Raw genomic sequence first — 9,308 nt, 5'->3', positions numbered from 1 at the left:
ATGGAAGAATGATCAAGGGAAGCTTGTCATCCCTGAGGAAGAGAGGCTGGATTATGTCCGGCATATTCATCGTGCTTTGCTACATGTCGGGAATGAGAGGACGCGGAGATGGATGGTTGATAACGGGATTGAAGCCGGTCCTCTCAAAGACACCATATCACTAGTCAGACATAACTGCGAGATATGCATGGAGAAGGGATTGTTACCTCCTATTGCTTATCAAGAAGGTAAAATTGCTGAAGAATTCCCAGGCATTTCTATGGATCTATGGTCTATGGATGTAGGAGTCCTGGGGAGTCACTACGGCCTATATAAAAAATTCCTGGTAATAGCTGACAATGGGGGAGGACACACACGAGTCTACCCCATTAAGAAAGAAACCACAAAGACAGCAAAAGAGTGTGTAATGTCATTTATTCAGGGGAATCCAGTCAAAACCCTCAGATCGGATAATGCCGCCATGTTTACTTCCAAGCACTTTCGTTCATGGTTGGAACAGGTGGGGATACGACATGTCTTATCCATCCTGCACCAATCCAACACTAACGGAGTCGCGGAACGTGCAGTGCGTGCGGCAAAATTGCAAATACTACTGTATAAGCACAGATGGCACTTACCTGAAAACCTCTTTGCCATTAACCAGCAACTCAGTCTCCCTAAGTTACGGGGTTCTACCCCTGCCCACTCTCACGAGCCCTCTGTATCGTTACAGGTGGGCAGTGAGGTGTGGATACTCGCCACTGGAAAATCTACCACAATAGTGAAAGTCGAAGGGAACGTACTTACGGGTAAAGATGGCCACAGGTACCACCCCAAGCAACTTCAACTTAAGTATAAAAATCAGGATGGAAGCTGACCGAGACCATGTGCCAGGATGGGTTCAGGGGGTTGGGGAGGACTATGTGAAGATGCTCCCCGACTGAGTCTTCCCAAATAATGGCCTCTTGGTTATGGCCTGGGATGGTATTAATCATTCCTGGAAAAAAGGGATTGTTATGCCTTATACTCACCCCACCACCAGTGTTAGATGGTCTAACTATGAGCCTGGTGACTGTGTCCTTTGTGCTGCGCCTGTTTTTGCCCTCATTTGCTCTGGAGATGCAAAGTACAAGCATGAGCACCGTCCTAAGCGAACAGATGTGCATCTGATGTGCGGGATCGAATTAATGGTGTCTGCCCCCTTCACGTTCTGCAAATGCTGCTGGGACTCGTGGGGATGTCGATATCAAATATTACGCAAAGACACCCATTGCGGGCCATGCACCTGTGGCCGACGTAACGGGGTTTGGAATGTGTGCGATACAGGCACCCCCTGGCAGATAAACCCAGCACAGTTCTTGGCGCTACGGTATCATTTCCACTCAAACGATCACCTTCCTCAGCCGCCGTTTGCTTTACGGGCCAGTGTCATAGATTCTTGGAACTGTCCCATTCTGATATACCAGACTGTGATGACTATTGGCTATGACAAACTGTCATCTAAGCAGGAAAAGAAACTCTCAGTCATCCCCAGGGATACCACCATGAAGTGGGAAGACTTTCTCCCTTGGAAATGGGAGGATGGCTTACGTTTGTCTGGAGATGGAAGCCTATCCTTGCCAGGCTTTAGTTGGAGAGATTGGGAATCCACCTCCATGGGAAGGTGGTGGACCGAGCAAATATGGCCCCAAGATAGGGTGGCTAAGGGGAAAATATTCTACCCTGATGTAGTGAAAGTGACGCATTGTCGGGTCACGGACGCCTGCGTCTGTGACGTGGATATTATGAAAAATAATATCTCCTCGAAAGTTTGGGGCACCACCTGAAATATAGTTTCCAGGAGACTATAAAGCTCTCTTGATTAACACTTAATTAATTAATTAACTGTGGTAACTTAATTAATTATTAACGTAATCAATCTATTTATCTGAAGTCACTACTCGTGATGTAATGTCCTTTACTGATCAGAGGCTCTTAGATTGATTATAATACACTCCAAAGTAACGTGATCAAGACCAACGTAATTTTATAGATTTATTTAGGAATAAAAGAACAGAAAGAAACAGGACAGATGCAAAGGAGAATGAGATGATCCCGACAATATCGCGATGGAAGCGTAAACCAGTTATGAAGCAATGTCAATACTGCATCAGACGCGTATGTAACTGATGGGAAAGTTGAGACGTTCTAGTCTAACTGTCAACCTCAGGCAAGTAATGATATTACAGAACCCCAACACACCAATCTGTGCAGAGATGACAAGCAGCGGCTTACTTTGGCGATGAATGGAGGGATGAATGGGATGGATGGATGGATGAGAGGGTGATGAGTAGATGCAGAAGGTCGGTCAGGAGGTGAGGGAGGAGGCAGGCGGCTTTGGAGGGAGGCGTCCTGGTTCTCAGCGAGGTGACTTGGAGGTGATGAGGACACGCAGCTTCAGGCGTCGATGGCACGCTCGGATCGTCATCCGGACCGCCGTGGATCTTTCGTCGCAGACGGGGTGATCGTAGCTGGCAGAGAGCGGCGTAGGACCGAAGGCGTATCTTTCTCTCGTGCCAGGTGATTCACCGGTCTGAACAACCTTCTAGAGTGGTCGCCTTAATGACACACTCCAAGCAGCAGAAGGTTGTTGAAAGTTGGACTCGCATGCTCGTCACGGCCGCCGGCTGTGATCACGTGGCGTGACTGGGCCATTCCTGAAGGAGGCTCTGGCTTGGCAGACCGCTGTAGGACGAGGGCGACGTGCAACTTTGGAGAAGTTCTCGATCACTCTCACACTTGGATGGGCAGCGAGTGGAACGCTGGCACGGCTTCAAGGGTGGAGGAGAAGCAAGAGTCTTTGCAGGAACTTGAGCAGGAACCGTCGAAGAAGTTTGTTGTACTTTGTTGTTGGAGGTGAAGAAGCCAGAAGAAGCGGCAGAAGAAGGGGGAAGAGGGCAACCGAGGGCAACAGAGGGACAGAGGGGAACAGAGCAGAGAGGGGAACAGAGGGCGGAACTGAGAGGAGCACAGAGGGGCACAGAGGGCTGAACAGAGGGGTGAACAGAGGGCTGAACAGAGGCCTGAACCTCTGTAAACTGGGTCTTTTAAACTCTCATGAAGAGTCTCCTTGTCCAGTTTTGATTGGTTGAAGGAGTTCCATCACCTATTGCTGATTGGACGAGGATTTCCAAGCCTGGCCTTCCTCCTCCTCCTCCAACGGGGTCGTAAATTCCAGTCTTGAGATGGGAGATTTTGATCCCCCCCCAGGACCAGAGTTTTATTTGACAATAAAACATTACCTGAGTTGTAAAGTTGCTCACAATCTGTCAAAACTTTCCCATCTCAATTCAAGCATTCAAACGACACCAAACATGACCATTCTAGCACATTGTCTTCTTATAATGATCAACATAACAATCAACCATTCATGTCAAGTTTAACATCACATGTTCAGGGCATCTTGTTTGCTTGAACATCCTGTGGAAATCATGGGTTATATGGGAAACAAAAGTCCTTTTTCAGAAATACACATTAAGACACATTCACATACAAGTCTGTCTTTGTTCATCTGGAACCTGGAGAAGGGGGAGCTGTGTGTGCCCCCCACCAAACAGGGTTCACGAGTTGGTCAGGGTTTTTCCTCTTACGGCACAGCATCCTGGACTGTTGCTCTAGTCTCTGCCCCCTTTGACCATTCCAATGATTTATGGTCCTTATCGGAGGGTTCAGAAACCTCTGAGCTGCAACAGGCATGGTGGGAACCCAAGGAGATGTCTCCAAGTTGAAGTTACACATTCCAGAAAAGTCCACTAGGTCCATGCTTGAATCTCTGGAGAAGGAATCACTACACTGACGCGTACAACTATCCCCATTTAACCAACAATAAGAGGATTTTTACAACTTCTCGAACCTTGCCCAGACATGCTAAAGAGGCACAGGAAGCCAGGGTCTCCACTATTGAATGTAACCTTATTCTTGTTACTGAATGCGGCCCACAAGTAGTGTCTGGGACAGCCCATGTCCTTATCACGTTCACTGGCTTCACATGGTACCCGTTGGGGGTCTTCATAGAAGTTGACACAAAGGACTTGATGATACTGACTAATGTCTCGATCCCGGTTAGACCTGTAGCAAGGACAAAGGTGACTGGATGGAGGTCAGCTTGGCTGAAGAAGAGATCTAAGCTCAGCCGTACTGGATTTACTGAAGCTGTCCTGGATCAGGAAATGCCAGGCTGCACGTTTTTCCAGCAGCACCTGGAACCACGCCTGGGAGGTGTGATTGGTCCCGAGGGGGAGAGGAATAATCCCAAGAACAGTCCGGCTATTATGAACCAATCAGGAGAGATCAAAAAGACGGTGTCGCAAGAACTAATGCCACCACCCTCTTCTCACCCCCAGGATCTTGATAGTCCTGGGTCAGAAGACGAGGAGGTGCCTAAAGTACGCGATAAAGGCAAGCGACCAGCTAGTGGTAAGCAATCGCGAATAGCCCTCCTTCTCAAAAGAAGAAAGGGAAAGAAGGAATAATGAATTTATGGGATAAATTCTGGTATTGGAAAGCTAGGCGCTGGTGGCAGTTTAAGGCGAGACAACAATTGGCATATAAAGATCAGGCCAAGGATATACAGCACCAGACGCCAGCTACAATTTCCAGGAAACAAATGAAACGCGACAAAATGATCAAGGAATGGGAGAAAACCACTAGGATGTCTCCCTTGAGTCTCTTTATAATTGGAATGCTACTATTCATATTAATGTTAGTAATAGCCTCATGGTCAAATATAGTCTATGAACATATGACCTATACCAGCAGTGTCACCCGACGATGGAAATCGAAAACAGTACGTTGTAAAAACTGCACCGTTTTGACCCCGGATACTAGAGAAATATCCTTGCCAATTGCAACAGATAAAAATAGCACTCAATTTGATCAAGCTCTATGGATAAAACAAGCAATCGTCTACCTAAATATCCATGGAGCTATAAGTGGCACTTATGGGTATGGGTATGAGAAACCAAAACTTGATAGTCAGGAAGTGAAGAGTCAGGTGACCGCCAAGACACTTAAACGGAGAGGTCGCTGAAGCACGGAAAACCCTGTGGACAAAACTGCCGCACCTCCTACTTGGACAGCTACTGCAATGTCAATTACCCCCAGTCCGATCAATCAAGTAGGAAATATTAACGTGATCGAAAACCGTATGGCCAGCAGCATGACTACTCCTGAACCCGGAAAAGATCCCAGAAACAATGTCACGACAGGAATAGATACTCAGACTGCCTTATCTGCTAAAGAAAATGAAGGGAATCTCGGTGCAGCAAAGACTGAAAAAAAGACAGTCATGGCCACATCTCCTATTGATTCCATAACCATGTATACCCCAACTATGGCCCCTGATCAAATGGAGACTAGCATAATCTCAACAACTGATGGCAAAACAGTCGACATAGATACGATGGCCCCAATGTTCACATCAGGGCCTGCCAAGATCAAGAATAACAGTTCAGAGCCCGCAGATTCTCACAAGGAAGGCATGGGAGAATGTGATATCCCATTTAAGAGTGTTAATGTGTTAAATTGTGATGAAGGACTCATGAACTGGCTTCTCCAGGCATCTCAGGCAGCGTATGAGAGGCTGTGTGAATATAAGGCCCAGTGTAAACGGAAGAATCAAACCCAATGTGAATACGACACCTGGGAAGATATAGTAACTCGTTATGGACCTACCTCCAAGGAATTTGTAACAGTAAAAGTAAAGTTAATCAATCATGAAGAGATGAGACTTTCTGGATGGTCCTTAAGTATCAGCTCTGACAAAACCTGTTATTATAAAGTTTTTGCCCAACAAACGAGACGAGGCTGGTCGATGGGAGAAGATAGATATTATCAGATGAAAACATGTCAGAAAATCAATAGCACCCATGTGTGGAATGCCCCACTTATCAGAAGGGTTGAACAATCTAGCTATAATAATAAAACATGGGAAGAAGAACTGTGGACAACCACCGAAGCTTATGGAAATGAAGAATGGGATAAAAGTAATCAAATAGGACAACTCTTGTTAGATATAGCCCCCCTACCTTTTTCGGCTAACTCTGATCCCGAAGTGTTAAACACTGATTCGGCTGTCCCTGCTTCTAGAAGAGTTAGAAGAGAGCTGGAGTACACATTTTCTAAAGAAATGTTCCAAAAGGTAGAGACAAAAACCATGCTGTTATTATTTGAATCCATTCTTACCACTGTAACAGCAGCGAATCAAGCTAAACGTGAAAGAGAGAAGGAACAACAAGTTACGTTTTTTCTCTCCTTACCAGAAGAAACACAATTCAACAACTGGCTTTATTTGATGACAAATGGTTCTAAACCATGGTCGGACGGCAAGTCTCCCCCGGACACTCATTTCAGGGAAGAGGAGGTTTATCCTAGGTGTCAACCAGAGAAAGATTGCAGAAACAAAGGGCCTAAGAGTGATGAGTATGACACTCGCCGACGAGACACTGGCTTACGTAATGTTTATTGGAGGTGGCATCTGTTGACCACTATGAGTGAACAAAATAGGGACAAGATTAATGGATCGGGAAGAGAGTACATTGCAGATCAGCATCCAGATAGTAATTTCTGGAGACTTTGGCTGAAATACCCTGTGGTGCAAAGAAGAGTTATGTGGTACAAATTAAGGCCATTGCAAGAAGATGGTATATTATGCCATAATGAACAGTTTGAAGGTAAGGGAATGGAAGAAGGAAATGATTGTCACAAAGAACCATGCGAGTGCCGAAGGGATCAAATAGGCCTCGGGATCCCTATGATGACGCAGCAACCTTGGAGAAACTGGGTCAGAAATAATCAGTCAATTTGGTGGGCTTAGGCTAAGAAATGTTTATCTCAAAAGCTTGGAATAAACATTACCCATGTTAAATACGCGTATCAGCTCATTAATGAGAAACCTAACAATACATAAAATAGGATATTTTATCCTATGAGAGGAAAAGACTGGGCAGAAGCAATGGAGAATTGTACAGCCGACTTACCAGTTAATTTATCCTGCCCAAGTAGCCAATCAACAGGTCAACAACCGAATAGTCATAAACACACTATTCTTCCCACATGTCTGAACGATAAGGCTAAAAATGATCCGACGGTCTTCTTTAAGGCATGGGAATGGTCACAGTTAGCTGGTCTCATTTTGGGACAAGGATTAGGATGGAATTCGTTTGACACAGAAAGTTTAGAAATGCTGATATGGCCACACCTAGTATCATATGAAGAATTACAAACCCCTAGTGATGAAGGGAAAAATATCACTGTGACACATAGGTTCCTTGCAAGCCCAGGATTGCCAGATTCAGTAAATCCACTCAACACTTTAAGGGGAAAGGTTAAAAACTATGAAGTAAAAGTACAGACTGAGCAAGGAGTATGGGGATATGATTCAGTATACCAGGAGAATATTACTGAATGGAATAAACCATCTACGGAGGGACTACAAAATGATGACCAAAAGACGTGGTACGCCGCTCTTAAAGAAGCAACGTTATTGTTTAACCCAAGCCAATTATGGGGCGACATTACTCAAATAAAAGGAGGAAAAAGAACCCCGGGAATGGCCCTTCAGGATCAATTAGCTAATTATCAAAATTTCTTAAGAAGGAAAGAAGTCTCCTGGAACGATTCCAATGGGGAAGTATCTATATGAGCCTGGCCTCATCTCGCAATAAAACCATTCCTAGTAGAGGCCTCATCAAAAGATAGAGGTCAGAAAAAGGGAAAGGTTGAAGATATATCTACAAGGTACACAGCAACGTTTCTGTTGCCCGATCATCTGAAGACAGTCAAACAATATTTTAAACAACACTCGGAATGGCGCCACATAAGAACAATTCAGTCATCATTCCCGTTTGTCCATACTACTCTGATGACTACGGAAAGATTTCTGATAGCAGGGCTAGACCTCTTTGAGATCAATAATACAAAACAAACAAAGAGTCAGGTGTTTGATAAAACTGAATTTAAGAAGACTTGGTTCCCCATTATAAGTAGGGTTCAATATCCACAGCTCAGATGGCAACCCCAAGACCCCGAGCATTTTAGTTTAAACGTTACAGGATATCAAGGGTGTTTTCGCGCACCTAACCTGAAACCTGAGGCAGTTTATAGTCACGACTCTAATCCATGTGACCCGCATCAGTGGGGTTATATCCCGTGTAATAGCTCTGGATGTTTTAATGGGTCCCAAGTAGCCAAGCAACTAAAAAGAGAGCATGAGTCCTATTTTACTACTAGGTGGGGAACACACGGTATATTGTTGAATAATAGGGAAAAAATGTGTGGACGGCTTGGGACATCTACCACACTGGCCGAAAGTAGCAGCTCCGATTGGGCTTTTAGAAAGTATAAATCCAGGGTTCCTCATGTATAATCGATACGAAACATATCGAGATCAGTTGTGTAACAAAGACAATGTGTAGATGACATACAGTAATTCATCCCCCTGATATATTCCAAAAGGCGAGAGAAGCTGTGTATATGAGGAATATAGTGCCTCTAAGATTAATATAACCAAGGACCCATATGCCTGTGAAAAAATTAAACGATTATTGGCATGTTGTACGTGACTTTCGGAAGAAAGTACCGACGGCAGGATGGTTGGGATTTTTTGGAATGATGACGGAAGCTATGATGTATGGAATAGGACAGGGAGTCGTAGACACAGCGGCAGCTGTGTGGAAAATTATCGAATTTATATGGTGGTACCTAAAATGGATACTACTTGTATTAATGATCCTAATAGCTCTCGCCGTAATCTCTAAAGTAGTCACCTTATGTCGGTGCCTTAATAGTATATGCTGCTATCTGTGCCGTGTAGTCAAAAGACGAAAAGGGAGACAAGAGAAAGAGTTCCTGAAGAAGGCTCTTCGAGATGTCAAAGAAAACATCAAGAAAAAGAAACAAGAAAAATGGAAAAAAGTCAATGGACAAAGGGTATAGCTAGGTTTGAATTAGGCACCCTGCTTATGTTTTACGGATGTAAGGATTAAGGTACTGGCTGCGAAAGTACCTGAGGGGGAAGTGAATAAGGAAAATCTCAGGATGAAAATCATGATTTTAACATGGGTGTTAGGCACCATTTTAATAATATTTGTATTACTTAACTTTAAATTTACCCAGTTCTCCTACGGAGAAGATTGGTGTCGGAGGATGAACATTACACTGTGTAAAACCAGAGTTGCTTAGAGTTCTCTTAAAACTCTCCTAGGGTGGAGAGAGAGAGAGAGAGATCAAAACTACCACTGTAATAACAGAAAAATACATCTTAATCAGTACCAAAGCATTAGTTTACGATA

The sequence above is a fragment of the Synchiropus splendidus genome, chromosome 1 (genome assembly GCF_027744825.2).
Source record: "Synchiropus splendidus isolate RoL2022-P1 chromosome 1, RoL_Sspl_1.0, whole genome shotgun sequence".
NCBI lineage: Eukaryota > Metazoa > Chordata > Actinopteri > Syngnathiformes > Callionymidae > Synchiropus > Synchiropus splendidus.
Note: the sequence above shows the minus strand (reverse complement) of the source record.